The sequence below is a fragment of the Eschrichtius robustus genome, chromosome 21, assembly GCF_028021215.1.
Source record: "Eschrichtius robustus isolate mEscRob2 chromosome 21, mEscRob2.pri, whole genome shotgun sequence".
Lineage (NCBI taxonomy): Eukaryota > Metazoa > Chordata > Mammalia > Artiodactyla > Eschrichtiidae > Eschrichtius > Eschrichtius robustus.
In genome coordinates this window covers 3260533-3282875 of record NC_090844.1, presented here as the reverse complement: position 1 = coordinate 3282875, position 22343 = coordinate 3260533, and the positions used below count along the sequence as shown (strand labels likewise).

Here is a 22343-nt window from a genome sequence, read left to right as displayed (position 1 = left end):
CCATCTATATCTTGTCAATTTCCAAATTCTTATTTCCACCTGGGACTTCTCTCTCACATTCCAATCACATGTACACAACTGCTTCCTGTAAATCTCCACTCTGATCCTTAATAACAGGTCCAAAAGTGACCTTCCCATCTTTCTCCTAAAACCTATTAGTTTTATTGCCTTCTTAAAATTTTCATTGGTCACTGTTCTCTTTCTGTGGTTGCCAGGTCATGAGGGGTGACCTGAGAGTGTGGGGTACCTGTTGTGCTTGAGATAAACTGGAAAAAATTACACTTAGAGGATTCTAGAAGGATAGTGGGAGGGCATACATGTTGGCAGTGCAGGGGTGGGAGGGTTCTTCACTCCTAATTATGCAGCAGAAGGCCTGGCAGGGGTGCCATGACTGTGCAGGCTCCCTGCTAAGCCTCTTGCACTGCTACCTCTAGGCTTGTGTAAACATTGAGCAGGAAAGTTTCCAGCTGTTATTCTTCATGATCCCCGGATCCAGGAAAGCAGCAACTCTTTTGTTCTTGAGCAAGCATCCAGAAAACTTGAGGAAGCCTTTTGAAAGGAGAGCTCATCCAAGGAAAACCAGATCTTGAGACACAGCCAATATCAGGACAACTCTACTATTCACCTAGTTGACCTTACTGTCCTAAAACTAACAACCAATCAGGGGAGTGATGGTGTAGTAAAACACCAGACAGGCTCGCTGCGGTGTTGTGTCTTAGTTTATTCATACATGCAATGGTCATTCATCATGGAAGACTTACAGACCTCTAACTGAACCTGTTGTTCTGAACTCCAAATTTATGAAACCAAGCTAAATGCCTTCTTTAAGCTTAAATGAAGCTATTTACTCCATCTTCAAGTCAGATAAAACCAGTATAGGGACTATATTAAATAGTTGCAGCACTAAAAAATGTTTTGTTTTTTTTTTCTTTCTGCTTACCTTCTAATATGATATCAATGAAAACAAAGAATGACAGAGTCTTGTAGGATTAAACATTTGAGGTTTTGAGGTTGTAAGTCCATCAGATTTTAAGGTTTCTGGAATTTTGATATGCATTTCCAAAAGAGAATGAAAACTATTATGTCCAAGCTGTGCTATCAGCATAGATGGTAATCTTGAATATAAATTAAAGAGGTAACGCTATGGCGTAAGTGATAAACTCTGAGAAGATCCTGATCATATCATGTATCCCCAGTGGCTCTCATATATCCTGACCTTTAGTAGATGTGAAATGTGTTTTGACTTTTTTTTCCCCCTTGGGCTAGTTATTTATACCACCATTTTACAAACACAAAAACCAGGGTGTTGTTAATGCAGCAAACAAGCAGCAAACAGCACAGTCTATTTTACTACAATCCCCAAATGCCAGTAAAGTTTACTTCTCCTTTGACAGCTTGAAAATTGCAATTTGGAACTAAAAGCTTATCCCTGCAATAAAGATTGGCTAGTGAAGTTTTACAAAGAAATGAGAATTTTGGCTGCTGGTTGTATTTGAATCTTGTTGGAAAGGAGGCTCTCACCAGAAAAGGTTGTGCCCTTGATCTGTGAAGCAGGCTGTCCACTTAACCCAAAGGTCTACTCAAACAGTTCAATCAAATTGTTAGCTGTCACAAAGCCATCCAAATACATTAGAGTGGTTCTGTTAACAGCTGAAAGACCTTGTGTAAGCACCAACACTGTTTATTGAGTCCCAGTCGAGAAGCTGAAAATGGACCCCAGGTTAAAAAGGATAAGTTCTTAAATTGGTTTTTGAATGTACTGACTCCAAATATATGAACAGTGGTCCTTTAAGACAGTAATCTTCAATGTGGATCTTCAACATTAGCATTAACTTGAAAACTTGTTAGAAATGCAAATTCTTGAGCCCTAACCAGGCAAGACTGAATCAAAAAACCCTAGAGGGCACACCTAGCATTCCTTCCAGGTGATGCTGCTTCCAACTATAGCATAAAAACCACTTTTCTAGGAGTCGTTTTTAATGAGGCATTATGAATACTACATTTATTTTAACACCGAAAACAATTTTTTTTTGGCCATGCAGCATGCGGGATCTTAGTTCCCTGACCAGGGCTAGAAATCGTGCCCCCTGCAGTGGAAGCACGGAGTCTTAACCACTGGACCACCAGGGAAGTCCCTGAAAATAAGTTTTGAAAAGTGGCTTAATCATGATTATCGAGTAGCTGGCAAATTTCTAGAAATTACTTTTTACAATAATTACTGAAATATGAAGCTGAATGCTAATGAATTGAATGTAGTATTAATATCGATTGGGTCACTAATATCATTATGGAGAGGAAGAAGGGGTGAAGTATGAAGAGATAATTATAATATTGTTATGAATAACAACAAAGAAAAAAACATGGGGGGGCGTTACTACCATCTTCAGAAATTTTTTTTTCTCTCAAAAGACACAAGAAAAATACATTACAAATCTATTTGTCCAGTAACTACATAGTCTTAACCTCGGTGATCCACTTCAAATAGTTACATAAAATTTTTTAGATGTATTATAAAATGTGTATTATTGGTTCAACATAGAAAATAATCACTTTCACATTCAGAACCCACTCAGGCTGGGTCACCCACAAGTTCCTCTTCTCTATCACCAAGGAAAGGAGCCTTATTGCTGGAACCAGAGACAAATGGGATGAGCTTCTGGTCTTCCACTTACTATGTGTGTGATCCTCAAACTCTGTCCTTGAAATGCTCATTTAATTTCCTCACCTAAACATTATCACCACCACCTTCCTAGCATCTTTCCCCTCATTCCATAGGAAAGTGTTGGCCCCGGTCTTGTTTCCTATATTCTCTAGGACATTGATCATCATCACCTAAAACGTACCTATTTAAAAACTTATGCTACTTACTTCGCATATTTTTTATGCTAAGTTATTTTTTTAAACATTCAATTTATGAGTGTCCCTGGGATACTTTCCTGTCTATTTCAGGAAGTCTGCATCTCCTGTGAGTTTCCTTAGGCAGACAGTCAAAGCTCTCTGTTCCTCACTCCAATCTACTTCTGCCCTATGTTATAGTCAGAATAATCTGCACTTTGTTCTTACACATCCTTTAAAATATCCTACTTCCGTACATCTTCTCGTGTAACTTCTTGGTTATAAATGTCTTCACTTTTACAATACCCTATAAAAATTTTATTCATTAAATTCTAATACAAATGCCACAAACTATAATCACAAATCATTCACTTAAACTGCAATTATCTTATTGCTAATTATGATGATACTGTGTGCACTGAAAAATGTGTGTTACTCACGAATCCACGCATCTTTCTCCTTCTCTCTCTTTGTAGGTACGTGATATATCTTATTTAACTAAATACATAGGTGGATTTTTTTTTAATGCTCTGTTGAAGTACATGAGCAATCTTTTATCAGCATTGTAGGAAGACAGAACTCATTTAAATAAACTGTGATCACAGAAAAAAATAATTTAAAAAAGGAGGTACTCCAAAAAAAGTCATTCCATGATGTGCCTCAGAGAGAGTTAATTGCGTTTTACTAAATCCCTCCAAGCTCCCAAAAAATGATTCAGAAGACTAATAATCCCTGAGTTGATCCCTTAACATCCATTTTCCTTTTTGGATCTTGATTTGTGGCATATGACTGGTATCAACCAGGCGACTGCAAATTGTCAAAGACCTTGCCTTTCAGCATTGTGCTAAATCTCCCTCATGTATGGATGGACGAGCTGCTTAACATTCATCTAAGTTTACTGTGACGAGCCAATGTATTTGCAACAGTCCTGTCTGTATTTCAAACCTTGTATTATGAATTCTCTATCAAAAAGATAATGAAAACTTAAAGTTTAATTTTGACTAAAATTAATACTACACAAACAAAAAAAAAGTTAGAAAAAATACAGCATACAAGGAAAATTGTTAAAATGACTAACAAAATTACAACAATATGTAATATAACAGATTTGTGGACACAAAATTTTAATTAATGTCAGATTAAGACAAACAATTTTTAATGTTTATTCTATTTTGGCTCACATTTAATCATTTGTATTTTTTTTTCTATTTCTTAAAAAGCATACTGAATAGATTTGAAGATTGAATATTTTCTATTAATAAAAAGATACCATGGTCCTTCCAGAATATATTCAAAATATATCTCAGGAGATTTAGGAGTATGCTCTTTCTTTTCCATGCTCAATTCACTAAAAATGAAAATGAACAAATAAAGAAATAAAATCAACCTTAAAAATGTAAGACAGACGACCGTACTTGTCCTTTATAGCTTTTGGCTAAGTATTCACTAAAAAAACAGTTTATGTACTATTTTAAGAAAATGATATTTAAAATATTTTAAGAGAATATAATTTCAAAATATTGAAAATAAAATTGATTACATTTATGAAATGTTAAATACACATTTTGATCACCTTAATTTATTAAATGAATAATTATTGACTGCTGAGCTTATTTTGTTATCTTCTGTTTCAGATGCTGAGAAGAGCAAGGAAAATAAGTGAGTATGAAGAACTCAAGGTTATACGCACAATCCCACACACCTAACTAGGCTTACTGAATAGACTGTTTTTTTATGACCACGGATAGTAGTAGGATTGGGGATTAGGATTGTTTGTATATTTTGTATGCTATTTTCCTCAATATATAGTCACAATGAAATTTCAGAGGACAATGTTATGCATACAACTATGTAAACATTCAGAGGAAAGGACAATGTTCCATGTGTCTTCATATTGAGAAACCTCTACTACATCCAACGATTTATTTTACTAAAATTATAATCACCCTCCTATATTCAACCATAATGGATTTTTACTAAAATCAGTAAAATAATGAGGCATGAGAAAATTCGCTTAAAGTACTTAAAGTGAGATAAATTAATTTTAGATATGTAACATAGAAGTGTAATTCAGTCATTTTTGCATGAAAATCTGAATATTTCAGTAGTACCTGTATGCTTATGCAATCCTGGACTCTTTAAATTCTTCAGTTACTCTACAACTAATTTTAGAATTAACACATATAAAAATAGTATACAGCAAATATATATATATAAAGCTTATTTGGCACATTTTTACATTCTCTCACTCTGTGTGTGTGTGTGCATTCTGTCTTTTATTATTATTGTTGTATATGAAAGGAATAACTCATGAAAGAAGGAAAATAAATATTACCTGTTGTTGCCCTGGAGATCAAAATTAACATCTTAACTTATAGCAATCTATCAAATACTTCAGTTAATACCAACTTAATTTCAATGGTATACAAGAAAATTTGTTTCTATATATCTTGGTTCTATTCCCTCTCCATTGCGGCTTTTTGTATGTTTTTTTTTTTTCCACACAAATTACATCTTTATACATTATATGCCCACCAATACAGATATATAAGTGTTGCTTTATGAATTTGTCTTTTAAATCACATGAGTTAAAAAGAGATTTACCAAATCATTTATAGTGTCTTATATTTACCTATGTAGTTGTTTTAATTAGTGCTCCTTTTTTTCCACGAAGATCTGAGTTACTAGCCAGGGTCCTTCTCTAGTAGTACTCCCTTCAGAGCTTCTTGTGGAGCAGCTCTGCTTGCAATGAATTCTCTCGGTTTTTCTTCATTCAGGAATGTGGTAGTTTTGCCAGGTATAAAATTTTTGGATGACTTTTAATTTCTTTCATACATTGGTTATGATATGCCTCTGACTCTGGCCTCCCTGGACTCTAAAGATGTAAGTTATGAATCACTGTACTCTTGCTGCTTTTGAAAATTTTCTCTTTGGCTTTGGCTTTTGATAATTTGATTACTGCATGTCATGAAGGTTAATTTTATGTGTCAACATGACTGGACCACAGGATGCCACATGTTTGGCTAAACACTATTTCTGGATGTGTCTGTGTGAGGTTTTCTGTATGAGATTAACATTTTATCAGTAGACTGAGCAAAGCATGTTGTCCTCCCCAATGTAGGTGGGCTTCATCCAATCTGTTTTAGGCCTGAATAGAATAAAAGGCTGAATAAGAAAGACTGTCTTATTCAAGTTGGGATGCTAACATCCATCTGACTGTCTTCAAGTTGGGGCATTGGTCTTCTCCTGTCTTCTGACTTAGACTCTGCCTGGAACTTACATCACAGGCTTTCCTGGTTCTCAGACCTTTGGACTCAGTGGAACTACACAGTAGTCTCTCCTGGGTCTCCTGCTTGCTAACTAACTACAGATCTTAGACTTATCAGACTCCATGGTTGCATGTGCCAATTCTTTACAGTAAATCTCTCTCTCTCTCTGTCTCTCTCTCTCTCTGTCTCTCTTTCTTTCTGGTTCTGTTCTCTGGAAAACCCAGACTAATACAGATAAATTTTGGTACCACAAATAGTTCTGGAGAAACAGAATTTTAGGGGTGAGTTTTCTGAGTTGTCTCTCTAATCTGATTAGATTTAAAGATGCTAATGACTCTATTTCCAGTGGTAAAGAGAGCACTGATAGTACATGACCCTGCAGTAGAGATATGTACAACACCCCCATGGCATACCCCTAATCAACTACTTATATACATATAGATAGATAGATAGATAGATAGATAGATAGATAGATAGATAGATAGACAGACAGACTTTATTTACAGTTATAACCTCCCTGTTAATAAGGTGTATGTTAATGCTCTGTGCCAACAATACTACGCCTGCCCATTGGAGCTGGGTGACTGTCTATATACTTTGGAACATTTTTGGAAATGTAATGAATATCATCAGGTTGTCTGGTTGCTACTACTGTTGCTGGACAAAATGGTAACAGAGAAGGATGAGCTCAGGGATTCAAATTCCCAGCGCAAGTGCTGAAAGCTTCTATGTTTGTGCTGCAGGAGACCTTGATCTCCTGTAGCCTCAGGGCTGAGACTGCTGAAAATCAAATTCAGAATTTTATCCTGGCTGAATTACAATGCAGGTTGAACTCCCAGCCTTGTAGGATGATGGCTGTTAAAGTGAGGGCACTGATTGGGAAAGAGCAGGATCCTGTAAGTTGGAATAGGGATGTGGTGAAGCTGGGGATATGGAGACCCTAGATTCTAATGCGTCACATTTGCCGGTGAAAGAGGCCTCCCCACGCCCAGTGCAAGCAGCATCTGCAGCCCTGGAAGAAGTGCCCTCCTCACCCTCAGTAGCAGAAGCCTCTCCACCCGTCTGAGAGGACTGCCTTGCATGGCCTGAGGAGATGAAGAAGGCCTTCCCTGAGGCAGCTGTCATGCAAGACAAGGCTGGTTGCCTTCAGGACCCATCCTCACTACCTCTCTTTGCTTGTAGACCTATAACTAGACTCAAATTCTAGCAAGCCCCTGAAGGGGAGGTACCAGGGATGACCCACTGGGGGCGGGAGTACACTACACTCCAAAAAACTATTTGATTTTTCTAATTTATACAGACAGAAATCTGAGGAATATATGTGGAAATGGATACTTAGGGTATAGGTTAATGGTCCGAGGGACGTAAAGTTGGATCATGCTGCAGTTTCTGATATGGTCTTGCTAAGCAGAGATTCTGTATTTCATATCATAGCTTGGGGAGTTACAGAGGGCTCTAACAGTTTGGTTGGCTGAAACATGGACCAATAAGTGGCCCACAGTGAATGTGCTGGAAATGTTGGACCTGCCTTGGTTTAATGTAGAGGAAGAGATTCAAAGGCTTAGGGATTTTAGAAAATTTTAGCGTGTATTTGTCACTTAAGATACAGTCATATACATCAGGGAGACGCAAAAGACATACCTCTCACCAGTATTGTGAGAAATGAATTTGTGATGGGAACCCCAGTATCCTTGAAGAGTGCTGTGATCGCTCTTCTCTGTAATTCAGACCTTAGAACTGCAGTCACTGAATTGGGAAACCTAAATGCAACAGGAGAAATTGGAACCTGGGGTGGCAGGAGTCAAGTGGCAGCACACAACAGCCAAAGGCAAGGTGGGCGTGGTTACCATAATGGACAGCAGAGTCAAAGCAGCAATCAGAATGGTCTGACTCACGCAGACCTATGGCATTGGCTAGTTGATTATAGTGTTCCTAGAGGCGAAATGATAAGAAGCCTACTAAACTCTTAAAAGAATTTAGAAAAAAAGTTTGAAATCAAGTGAACAAAAAAGTCTAATTTGAATCATAAAAGCAGTGGGCCACAGTCCCTCAATCAGTATCCAGAATTGAGCCAGTTTATAGACCCAGACCCCTCGAATGAAGGGAAGGCCGGGTATCTTTAGGAGAAGACTCCTGCACACTGCCCAAAATGTACACTGTTAATCTATCAGCCTTCCCCAAAGGGACCCATAACCTTTTACCACAGTAACTGTGCACTGAGGAAAAAGAAGTAACCAGACCACGTGGGGACTGCCGGACACTGGCTCTGAATGGATACTGATTCCAAGAGACTCAGAACCACACTGTACTCCACCAGAGCAGGGGCTTATGGAGGTCAAGTGACGGATGGAGGTTTAGCTCAATCCATCGCACAGTGGAATCAGCTGCTCCATGAACCCATCCTGTGGTTATTTTCCCAGGTCTGAAATGCATAATTAGAATGAATATACTCTGCACCTGACAGAATCCTACATTAATTCCCTGACTTGTAGAACGGGGGCTATTATGGTGGGAAGGAAAGTCCAAGTGGAATTTATCAGAACTGTCACCACCTAGGAAATAGTAAACAAAAAGAAACAAGTGCATTCCTGAAGGGATTGCAGAAATTAGTGCCACCATCAAGGCCTTGAAGGATGCAGGTGTGGTGATTGTCACCACATCACCATTTAACTTTCTTATTGGGACTACTCAGAAACCAGATGGATCTTGGAGAATGACATGGGATTATCATAATCTTAACCAGATGGTGATCCCAGTTTCGGCAGCTGCACCAAATGTGGTTCCATTGCTTGAGAAAATTCAAACGTTCTCTGGTACCTGATATGAAGCTACTGATCTGGCAAATACATTTTTTCTCAATACCTATTAGTAAAGACCCCCAGAAGCAGTTTACTTTCAGCTGGCAAGACCAGCAATACAATTTCACTGTCCTACCTGCCCCACTTCCTTCTCTCTCCCAGTCTGTACCTATGACCTCATGGGGAGTTCACTATAATCAGCTGACAGACGAAGAGATGATTTAGCTTTGATTTACACATGGTTCTGAGTAATAGACAGGTGCCACCTGAAAGTGCAGCTTCAGCACTACAGATCCTTTCTACCACAACCCTGAAGGACTGTGGTGGCAAGAAATCTTCCCAGTGGGAAGAACAGGGAGTCCTTAATACGGCGCCGTTCCCCAGGGTGATCAGCCAGCTCTCTGGTAGTAAGGTGACTACACTGGACCACTTCCATTGTGGAAGAGGCAGTGTTTTGTTCTTAATGGAATAGACATCATTGAATTACAAATTTGCCTTCCCTGAAGGCAACGCTTCTGCCAAAACTACCACCTGTGAACTTACAGACTGCCTTTCTAACCATCATGCCATCCCACACAGCATTGCTTCTGATCAAGGAGCTCGCCTCACAGCAAAAGAAGTGTATCAGTGGGCCCGTGCTAATGGAATTCACTGGTCTTACCATGTTCCCCAGCATCCTGAAGCAGCTGACTTGATAGAAGGTTGGAATGGCCTTTTGAAGACTCGGTTACAGTGCCAGCTGGGTGGCAATACCTTGCAGGACCGGGGCAAGATTTTACAGAAGGCTGCGTATGCTTGGAATCACCCTCCCACATATGATGCTCTTGTTCCCATAGCCAGGATTCATGGGTCTAGGAATCCAGCCATTGAAATGGGAGTGACGCTACTCACTATTACCCCTAGTGACCCACTAGTAAAATTTTTACTCCCTGTTCCCATGACCTTATTATGCTTTGCTGGCCTTAAGGTCTTAGGTCCAAAGGAAGGAATGCTTCTACCAGGAGACGTAACAATAATTCCACTGAAGTGGAAGTTAAGGCTGCTGACTGGCCACTTTAGATTCCTCATGCCCCTGACTCAATCGGCAAGGAAGGGAGTTCTTGTGATGGTTGGAGTGATCGATTCTGACTATCAATGGGAAATTGATCAACTAAATTTTCACTGTTATCACTCTTACTTAGCTTTTAATATAATCTATTTTTAGTGCTTAAAGTGAAACTGTCTATTATGACAACTACCAGGAAAATTCAAGAGGAATTATGACGAAAGTAATGCAAAAATAAATTTGCATCCTAAATTTCTGGTGTTGGGAAGACATTAACCAAATTAATGATTTTATGAACTGTGTGATAGTGAGGACATACTTTTATTTTAGGAAAACAATTAAGTCCACTGAGTTACAAGACTAAATTACTTCAGGAAAAATATGACTGAAGTACTGTGTATAGAAATAAAAGCATGGCTCTCGATGTTTTCATTGTTTCCAAACAGTCTAAAATATTCTATGATTCCAAATAAAATTATTTCTTTGGGCTTCTAATTATTTGAAAACGTACAGTTGATTCTCTTTATTTGCAAAAGTTATGTTCTATAACTTTGCTATGAACACTGAATTAGGAAATACTAAATTATTGCCCTTAGGGGAAATACAAAATTGGATTCCTATGAGCCTCTGTTCACATTTTTATGACCTGATCATCATAACCTTGTTTTACGTGTGTTTTATTTAAAGACACCTTATTATTCACATATAGACACACACACACATATTACATACATACATATGTGTATATATTAACTCATTAATGTCGAACTCGTGGCTAACACCACTCTTAATCATGCCTGAAAGAAGCTTACCTAACACACATATTTCCTCTATAAGGCACATCACAGCTGTCTTGTGCATAGGAATGTTAGATAGCACGTGAGAACCATGCTTGGGGAGCATTTTAATCAGTGAGACCACCACCACCAACAACAAAAAAAACAATGCAAAAAAATGTGGCACTAAATAGACCATGAAAAGGACACTTCTTGCCAATTTAAGAGCTAAAACAGGAAAGCGGCGTTAACCTTGCTTGATCTCAGATAGGAACACACACACCAGGTAGGCAGCATGGCAAGTATTGATTTGGTGGTTGCAAATACATTTCAGCAGGCAGGCTAATTTGCAAACATGGACTCTAGGAATAATAAAGGTCAACTGTATTTTTAAGTTTCTAAGGTTTGTATTTTTAAATGAAGCTTGTTTTTGTTATTGAGTACTAATTATACTTGTTTGGGCTCAATATCTGGTCAGTAAGGTATTGATTCATTCGCATTTTTTCAGGTTTGGCTTTGTGACGTATATAGGACCAATTCGATTTCACTTCTCATGGATACTTAGAACGAAGGCTTATTGTCTCTTTTGAGCTATAGGGATTTATATATGTTTACCAAATAAAGCTTATTTGCTGTATTTTCAAATTTTAAATTATGCTTGTTCTATTTGATCTATTTGTGTTAAACTATCCCACTGGAGGGATCTGTCCATTTAAAAAATTCTGCCAATGTTTGCTTTTATAATTGGAGAATATAACTCTATAATAATATGTTTTGCATTAAATTTTCTCTTCTCTGATATTAATATAGTATTTTTACTTAGAATAGTGTTTTCACGGACTAATTTTTCTATCCTTTTAAGTGCAGCTTTTCTGAGTTACAACGATAAATGTATATTTGCTATAAAAGAAAAGGGAACCCTCTTGCACTGTTGGTGGGAATGTAAATTGATGCAGCCACTATGGAGAACAGTATGGAGGTTCCTTAACTAAAGATAGAACTACCATATGACCCAGCAATCCCACTACTGGGCATATACCCTGAGAAAACCATAATTCAAAAAGAGTCATGTACCACAATGTTCACTGCAGCACTATTTACAATAGCCAGGACATGGAAGCAACCTAAGTGTCCATCAACAGATGAATGGATAAAGATGTGGCACATATATACAATGGAATATTACTCAGCCATAAAAAGAAACGAAACTGAGTTATTTGTAGTGAGGTGGATGGACCTAGAGTCTGTCATACAGAGTGAAGTAAGTCAGAAAGAGAAAAACAAACACCGTGTGCTAACACATATATATGGAATCTAAAAAAAAAAAAAAAAGGTTCTGAAGAACCTAGGGGCAGGACAGGAATAAAGATGCTGACGTAGAGAATGGACTTGAGGACACGGGGAGGGGGAAGGGTAAGCTGGGACAAAGTGAGAGAGTGGCATGGACATATATAGACTACCAAATGTAAAATAGATAGCTAGTGGGAAGCAGCCGCATAGCACAGGGAGATCAGCTTGGTGCTTTGTGTCCACCTAGAGGGGTGGGATAGGGAGGGTGGGAGGGAGACGCAAGAGGGCAGAGAAATGGGAATATATGTATACGTATAGCTGATTCACTTTGTTATACAGCAGAAACTAACACACCATTGTAAAGCAATTATACTCCAATAAAGATGTTTAAAAAAAAAAGAATATATAAATAGATTTTGTTTTTAATTTTATACTACTAAAATCTCAGTCTTTCAAAATAAGTAAACCAATTTGTATCTCTTATGAGTACTGATGCAGTTTTGTGTTTTCTTAATTTTCATATTGCCCTTGCTTTTATTCTGTCTTTTTTTTTCTAGCATATATTTTAAAATTGTATTTCTTCTTCTGCTAAGTTTAATTTCTTGTAGATATTTTAAGTTAATTTTAAATTGTAAAACATACATCAAGTTAACAAATTTTAAGTTTAATTTTTAAAAACTGCCCTCCTTAAGAAGTGTACAAAAAATTAGGTATTACTATAACTATATATTTCTGTACGATTTATGGTTTATGATTTTACTACCCAATGTTCTAGTTTTACTGTATTTTTATCCTCTTCTCCAATTTAGACATTATATTAGTCATTAATTCTCAGTCAATGTTTATTTAGCTTAATCAACATGCATACCAGCATTTGCTCAAAATTGCTTCTTAAATCTCAATGTTTCCTTTTGAATTCAGGTTTCCAGTTTCCTTCTTACTCAAGATATATTATGGGAAAAACAAAAGCAAAGACTGAGAGTATATAATTGTTGTTTGTTTCCTTCAAATGGGCTTCAATAAAATGTACATCCTCAGTCTTTGTCCCTCGACCTTCACATACACGGTATTATTTTCCAGTCTCCCTCTTGAATGATGATTTAGCTGGGTATAGTATTCTAGGATCTCAGTTATACTTTCTCAGTATTTTGAAGATATAATTTCATAGTCTTTAGCTTGTTGAGTTTATCTATTCAGAGGGTTCAAAATTTTATCTATCCTGGAAAATTATCAACCACATTATTTTGAATATCAAAATTAAATTCTTTTATTCTTTTCTTTATTCTTTCATTCTTTTATTCTCCCCTTCTGAAATTCAGAAAATATTCTTATTCTATTGTTTCTTGTTTTTTTTCTTATATGTTGACATCTTTATTACTTTGAAATGCATTCTACTTAATATCTCAGTGCCTCTTTTCTTAGGATAACTTTGCTTACTGAGCTGTAGACATAGTCCCACACAGCAAGTGTATTTTTCCTTCCCCATATAGCTCTTTTTCTATTTTGGGGAAAAAATTTACATTAATTTGTGAACTTGAAGACTCATGACTCACTTGGATATTATAAACTGGACTCCATATCCGTGTGATATAAAGTCTTGGGGTTTTTCTTTCTCACAAATAACATTTTCTTTTCTCAACTGAGAGTCCCAGGTAGAGAAATGAGCTTACTTGTAACCCCTGTAAGTCAGTAGATAAATTTACTGTTAGTAATTCTTTTCCTGAGAAGCAGCTCTTTTAGGGACCTGGCATTATGAAAGAGGGAGTTTGTAGTTTATCTCACCACCTATTTAATTCCTTTTGTTTGAGCCCAGCTATTATATTATATATTTTATATTGTTAATCATACTTATTATATTTAATGTTTATATTATATAATTCATATCATATTTTTTTTAAGAGTTAGAAAATAAAGTTGAGGATACCTCCTGGAAGTTAGATCAAAAAGAAAAAAAATCATAAAAGAAAAGAAAAGACAATAAAAATCAACAGTTATTGAGGCGGTCCAATATCATTTTATTTTTTATTATACAACTTTCACCTCACATTCCTGTTTGCTTTGGCAGGAGCACAATTCATGCTGGCTTAATATCACATGTGGAAGGAAATAAAAGTCACTGTCTTTCTAATTTTTTCAATGATGTTTTGTTTACAACACTATAAGGACAATAGTAAATTAATATATTTACAACTCCTGCCTCATTTTCTACTTATGTAAATTTTTTCTAATTTTCATTATTCAGTTGTGACCAATTTGAATATTTATAACTGGTAATTCTCACTTAGCAAGAAGTATTATATATATATTTTAATAAAAGAAATTTCAGGAAAATAAAGCATAACTATCCTTATAATTAAGCTTTTAAATGGCTTTACAGCATGAAATTATTTTGCCTTGGGAAGTATTTAAATATAAAAAACATTAAGTTCTACAACAGGTAATTTACTTAGAATATGAAATGTGTTTTTTTTCAGTTTCTAGAAAGGCACTGCAAATATGACCCTAAGGTCCCTAAGAGGCAGGGGAGGATGAAGGGAACTCTCCAGCACCCTTTGGGACTCTGCTGTTGAGAGAACAAAAATAAGTGCTTTTAATGATGTCCATGGCTAATGGTGCATCAATTATAAGCACTATAATAAAAAGCTTATGTTCTGCTAACAACGATGATAGATAACGTTGGTGGGAAAATTTGTCTGATCTCTGGAAATCTCAGAGGCCTTGAGTCATAGTGATCTACTATCTCAGCTTCCTCATTTCTGGGTGTATTAGCTACAGTAGGTAGCATTCTCATGGTGCTTTAGATTCCTTATTTGAATATAGAGTGCAATAATCCTCATCTATTAGTCCTATTATTTTTTGTAGAGTATGGGGTTAGGTATAATTATTATTGTACTCACAAATCACACACAAAGGGCTTCCAAATACCTATTTGTTTTAGCAAGGTTTTTTTCTCCAGATATGTTTGAAATGGGAAGGCCATTGGAGGCCATTTATGACAATTTGACAACCTCATGCCCACTAATTACATCATTTCTATCATGAAAACCACAACAACCGGCCAACCAGCCTTGAAGCTGGACACGTTCAAGTACGTGATACTCCCTATTTTTATGGCACCATATTATACATTAACAGTAGGGCATGTTAAAAATGCATGTGTATTATTAAAATGTGCTCCCCTCCAAATGCTAGCAAAGGATCCCAGTACTGCTCCTTAAAAACACAATTCTTTACATTTTTAATCCATATCTTCTCCTGATAATTATACAAACATGACAGATCTAATCTCCTTTCCAATTTCCCCACCCTTCCAAAAATGCTGAAATGCCCTGGGAAATACTGAATCATCTTCCCTTAAGAATCACAGTTAGAGATCATTTTACATTGTCAAACATTTGACATTTTACATTGTCAAACTACAAACTAATTGAAGGAAATTAATGTTTATCAAGTGCCTACTCTATGTCAGACATTGTACCAAGTGTTCCACTTGCTTTATCAGTTAACAAAGGGGGTTACTGGGATAGAGTCTTACATAATAAAATATTGTAAAATGTTATGATTTCATTCATGTTATCTCTGATTACACAAGTTATTTTAGAATCACATCATACTGTTAAATCATACTGAATGTGTAGTAAACCAAAAACTCCAGAGTACTTTTTGTCTGTATAAATTGCCATTCTTAAAGGGACTTTGGTATAATCGGTTTCTTTTTTTCATCTAAATACAGTAATTCATACTTACAGCTACAACAAGGTGTATTTTGTTTTGCTCTATTTTCATTTCTGAGTTACATTAAAATCTCATTTCTTTCCTGTTGCATTAGCCATAGTTTCTAACCTTTAATCATTTTATGTTTTGATAAGCATGGCATTTCTTTCTAAGTTCAAGTTGGTCATTTAAAATACTACCTAGAACACGATGAAAGTACTTTTCAACACAGCACAGAAAAAAAATTATTCTGTGCTAACTTTGGTCATCAAAGTAACTTTACTGTACTTTGTCTTGTCATCTACAAATACTCTTAACTTCCACATAAATAACACACTTTTATTTTCCCTAAACTTCTGTGCTATACAAGGCCCTGTCGAATGTCTTTGTGAAACCAAGATGTACCATGTGTATGGCCTCATTTTAATCTATCAATTTAGCAACCCTATCAAAGATAGAAAATAAGTTCAATTTAAAATGACTTATTTTTAGTGACCTCATACTAACTGTTAGGAATTTCTGATTCCCTTTTTCCCCTATACATTTGTAAATATTTTATGTGTTAATATTATTATTAACAAAGTCATATTTTGAGTGCTAATTATATTTTAAGCAATATCCTGGTAGTAGTTCTTTTTGTCTTCTGAACAACCTCATTAGGTAGAAACGATTATTTTACCCATTTTGCATACGAGGTAAACAAAGGTTAGCAAACATAGACAATTTTCACAAAGACACATTAACTATTAAATCATGAAGCCAGAGATCAAATCCACATGTGTCTAACTACAGAGTCCCACTCTCTAGCCCAATGCTACACATATTTCTATGGTTTTCCTTGGAATCAACATTAAATCTGTTAGTCTGTAATTTCCAAAGCCTACTACTATAAAAAAGGAGAAACTGAGATGTTGAGAATTTCTACTTTTTTATCATCTGTTAACATAAAAATATTATTCCTACACCACGAAATATCATTTGTTTCCCTTTTCTGCTTAGTATTGCATATTTGAGAACGTACTTTTTGTGTTCAGTGCCTTAGCGTTTTTCAATAGGTGTAGCACACTTGGGACTTTGCCTTCTTTATACAATTTTTTATACTCATGAAAATTTTTAACAATTTCTTTAAGCAAGCCAATCTTTTTTATTTTTATAAAATGGAGAGTTATGGATGTAGATAAAGAAAAATTTTAGATATAATTTTGGGGCCAAATCTAGCATTCATAGTGCTTTTGTATGATTGAAAACAGAAGATCACACCCTTTGGGCAGGAAATGACAAGAGCTACCCCGTCTTCTGAGCTGATACTGCCCCTTCTAAGGCGAGTGGGTTAGCCAGGGAGCAGCAGCTAGGCTCCAGCCCTAGTTCCACCCCTCGGCTGGACCACAGCCTGCACGCCCCACACCTTCTATGATTCCCGTTTGCCTAGGAAGCTGTAGTTGCCGTGCGCTCACATAACAATTCACTCTTTCCATATCATAGAGATTATTCTAGCAGTTCCTTGGTTTGCAACTCGATGCTGACAGAGACTACTCATATATTTTCAACCATCATTTCCCAACAAATATGATACTTCTTGGAACATATATTGTTATGTATAATATTCAATATGTGAAAAAAGGCCAACAGTACTGAGATCTCTCAGAAACTTAAGTTACTCGTTATGTCCAAATCACCAACTTTATTTGTGATTCAAATTAAATTCTATGCATTGCTTCATCAATACACATAGAAATATAATTATATGAGTTATTGTATGCTAACATTCATTGGGGTGAGACATTTTGTAGGCGCCTGGAGACAAGTGTTTCAAATATAACATTCACACATTTTATAATCAAAGTTAGAAAACTATTTTTTTTAATTGAATGGTCTCTAAGATTTTGTTTCCATAACAAAATTACTTGTTTACTTTGACTAAAGCAACTAATAGCTACTTGATTTTAATCCCTTGTTCAATAATCCCTACATATAAATTGCTACCTCCTTGGATATTTTTCCCTATGAGATTCTTTTAAACAAGTTATTTCCCCCCATTGCTCTATACTAATCTTCAGACCTATACCTATAAAATTATTTTCACTTTGTTATATGAGAATGCATTACATTTCTTATTTAAATTAATATCACATGTGTACATGTACAAACTATTCATAAGTTCACAAGTACTATTATTAGCACTATTCCTATTACACTTTTCTAAAAATCATTGTATAAAACCAGAATCTCTTCTATTCCATTTGGTATACCTGATTTCATCTATAATATCTAATTTCAGAAATGTATTTTCATATATTTCTTCCTCCTTTCCAATTTTTCTTAAAATGATGGTTTATCATTTGATTCTTCTGCCCACCTCGTTTTCTCTCTCTCTCTCTCTTTTTTTTCTTATCAAGAGTAAGCTTCTTTCTTTTTCTTTTCTTCTTTTCTTCTTTTTTTTATCAAGAGTAATTTTCTTTAAGTAAAATTCATGGTACAAACATTTTTAACCCCACAAATATTCAATTCCTCTAGCCTATTTCTCTTCCAAAATCATTACTTAGACTAAAAATAAGAGAGTAAAGCACTTAATGTATCTGACTTCCAGCATTTTGCTGCACAGGATCATAAAAATCACTAGAGAAATGCTTCGGATCAGGAGAAAGTGTTAAAAGTCTGCAGTTCAGTGAGTCTTGGCTGTCTCTCTCACGTTTTAGGTATCCTCTACAATTAAAAAGCATGCCATTTATCTTGTCATATCTACAAATCAAGCTCCATGTTCCTCAGCAAGGAGGTACCAATAAAACTTGGTGATACTTGAATTAATAGAATAAATGAGTGGTTGAATGAACGAATGGGTGAACATATTAGTTAGCAAAAAAGATCCTGTGCATTTGTCTTCACCAGTATCCTTATTAGCATATGAAACATGGAATTCTAATAATAATAATAATATTCACATTTCACTATTTATGGCTTGTAAATAGAGATGCATACTTTCTTTTCCTGTTTTCTTTCGTGAATTTTTCATTCTGTCACATACTATTTTTATTGGTACTATCTATTTCTTGGCATTTTTTTCTTTCTGGTTTTATTCTTGCATGATTTCTCTTAGTCTTTCTTGATACCGTTTCGGTTTTTAGCCTTTTAAAAACCTCAGTGCATAGAGAGATGCTCCTGGAGCCCTTTAACTTCATCCCCTAGCAGAGAGACGAGCTTGCATTTATAGCATACATAATTGGTGACTACCTGAGGCAAAAGACAAACTTAGCATACACCCTGCAGGTTCCTGAAATAGTTCCCTTGGTGTCCATACTTCTTCAAGTTAAACTCAAGTCCTTTGTGACTCTTTCTGGAATCTTTGTGTTCTGTCAAGTCACACTAACAGATAGTCATGCCTGTGTGCTGGGGAATCAGGATCTCAAGGGTGCTACTGATTTTAAGATTGGCTGACCACTATAATCTCCTGATGTACACCTCTGATAACTCATTCACTCCTGCTAGTTATCAATAATTTGTGCCTAATGGATGTCAAGCTTTGACCCCTTTAACAAAAGCTACATTATTTCATTCATATCCTCAAAAGCATTGCTGCAAACAGTCCGTTAACCAATCTAGTCTGTTTTACAATGTATATATACACAAGCTTAGAGGTGATTTTTGTTATGATTTTTGTTATGATTATGATTTGTTGCCACGTAATTAAGTACACTGAAACCCACGAACCTCTTAAAATAAGGAATTTAAACTAGCTTGCTATTTATCTGAAGAAAGGTAAATTTGAAAGAACTATGTACTATCTCTATCCCATTAATAACTCATATTTTAATGTTGCCTATATTTAACATAAAGGTATTTTCATAAGCTACTACATACTCAATAAATACTGTCTAAAGCACTTTTTAGTGGTACTCAGGCAATGTGAGCATATCTCAAGTTTAAAAACAAAACCTAGGGCCACAGAAGCTATAATGGGTAGTCCACAAATAATCGCAAGAAGAAGTTAATAAAATAGAAAGATTCAACGTGAAAATCTAGCTTGCTAGTGATACTCCTAATTCTTAAACTTTATAGTGATTCTTTTTTGCACATGTGCACACACACATACATATGCATTGATTGATTTTTTATTAATTGTACTCAAAAGAAAGTTGACTAAAAATATGTATATAGGATATTTGAAAACTAATAACTATTTGTTCTTTTGATTACAAAACTTTAATTTTATCTGAAAGACTACTGACTTTTTATTCTATATAATGTGAAAAAGTAAAACAAAGTAGAGCAACTTTTAAGGAGAGATGTTAGCATAACATTTGTGCCTTCATAATTCTATGCCACATATCATGGGGTCAGAGCACATTCTGAAAGGATAAAACCGCACCTTTAAAGTTTTCTATATCAAATGCCTGAGAAAGAAAATCATTCCTTCTACCACAGAATTTCAACTTACTTATTCACAGGATAGCACCTTCAAAGACCAACCTAGAAAAGAAATTTTGGTGAATAATTTATAAGTCAAGAGTAAAGCCAAGGGTGCCATCCAATATACATATAAATGTTGTCTTAAGAGCACATGGAACTCAGACAACATATCAAAGTGTGAAGATAAACAAACAAAACAAAGTTTACATTTACTTAAAAAATAAAAATTGCCTTTAAGAAAACAGCTAGGTTATAAATATACTAAAAGTATGACACTGTGAAAAACCATAAGCTAGTTTAAAAGTTTTGAAAGATATATGTGTACATATAAATATTTTCTGAAGTGGTAGCACGATTCTAAAAAATAACTAAACGTATCTTTGAACATCTAATTCTTAATATTTTCATATATAATATCTTGTGCTGCTGAAATAGAAAAAAAATGACACAGGGAATAAAAGAAACATTTTCCTTTCAAAAATGTTAAACCAAAGCACTACCACTTTTTATTTTCCAACTTCCTTGAGTCTACTATGGTCCATACAGCTCATTCACTTATCCACTCTCTACCTCCTAACCCACAGCTATTTTTGTTTGTTTGTTTGTAAACCACTTTATTGAGGTATGAATGACATCCAGATAGCTGTACATATATGATGCATTCATTTTATATGTATATATAAACACACACACACACGACATTTTCTTCATCCATTCATCCATTGACAAAGAAAGTTTTTTTTTTTTCACACTTTGGCTATTGTGAATAATGCTACAACAAACAATAAACATGGGAGTGCAGATATCTCTCTGAGATCGTGATAGGAATTCTTTTAGATATGTACCCAAAAGTAGGAATCCTGAATCATATGGTAGTTCTATTTTTAATTTCTTGAGGAACCACCCAACTGTTTTCCCCAGTGGTTGAAGTAGTTTACATTCCCAACAATTTCTTCTTTGGAGAAATATCTATTCAGTTCCTTTGTCCATTTTTTAACCAGGTTATTTTTTGCTTTTGAGTTGTAGAAGCTCATTATATATTTTGGATATTAACCCTTTATCAAGTATGTTCGCGTTCATTATCCATCTATACATTATGACATTTGATATTAATATCAGCCTTCATCAGGGAGACATGAATGGTGTCTGCTAGGGAGGTAAGGATCCTGATACTGTAATGGCACAAAGCAGAGTTAAGTGCTCCATAGTTATTAAAATGTTGACAAATTTATCACTTAAGATATTTATATAAGAGCAGTCAACATAAAGAAACTATAGCCCATTTGGGGTGGAATTATAGGATTTTAATCAGACAGAAAGCGATTTGAATCCTGATTCATTTATAAATCATATGATTTTGGAACAGCTATTTGACTGATTTGAGTCTCAGTGTTCACATCTTTTAAAGGGATATAAAATACATTGTGCTGTGATGGTTAATGATATGTGTCAATTTGGTTGGGCTTTGGTGTCCAGTTCTTTGGTCAAATGCCAGTCTAGAAGTTGCTGTGATTAACATTTAAATCAACAGAATTTGAGTAAAGCACATTATTTTCCATAATATGGGGAGGTCTCATCCAGTTAGTTGAAAGTCCAAAGAACAAAGACCGAAGTTTCCCAAAGAGGAAAGAACTCTGCCTCCAGACTGCCTTCAGACTCAAGACTGTAACACTCCTTCTGGAATTTTAGCCTGTTAGCCTGCCCTGCAAATTTCAGACTTGCCAGCCCACATAATCACGTGAGCCAATTCTTTAATCTCGGTCTCTCTCTGTCTCTCTGTCTCTGTGTGTGTGTGTGTATAAAAAATATAGATGTTATATATCTTTTTATTGTACATGTGTTTTATATATATTATATAACTGTTATATATGTTATATAGATGTTATAGTAGGTGTATATGTGTGTATACACACACACACACACACACACACACACACATATATATGAGTACATTCTATTTCAATTTTTCTGGAGAACTCTGACTAATAGAAATTCATTATCTCTTGTTGAAAATTCAAAGCAAACGATGCGTATCGGGTGGTATATTGGCCTTCAGTTTCTTAATTTGCCTATGAAAAGAGTCTTTGTATTTCAAGGATCAACAAAACAAACATATTTCCCCCCTCACTAGCAAGCACAGCTGCTACCATCCACCTGTAACTATTGTGCCTTTTTCCTGGTGAACCCATTCCTCTTGTTGGAACTATGACCT

The 22343-nt window shown here is 35.5% G+C and overlaps 2 pseudogenes; both read left to right on the top strand.

Annotated features, from left to right (window-relative positions):
• Positions 1–1143: 1143 nt before the first annotated feature.
• On the top strand, positions 1144–9127 carry LOC137756101 (uncharacterized; annotated as a pseudogene).
• A 13-nt stretch (positions 9128–9140) lies between these two features.
• Positions 9141–10106, top strand: LOC137756100 (uncharacterized; annotated as a pseudogene).
• Positions 10107–22343: the final 12237 nt, after the last annotated feature.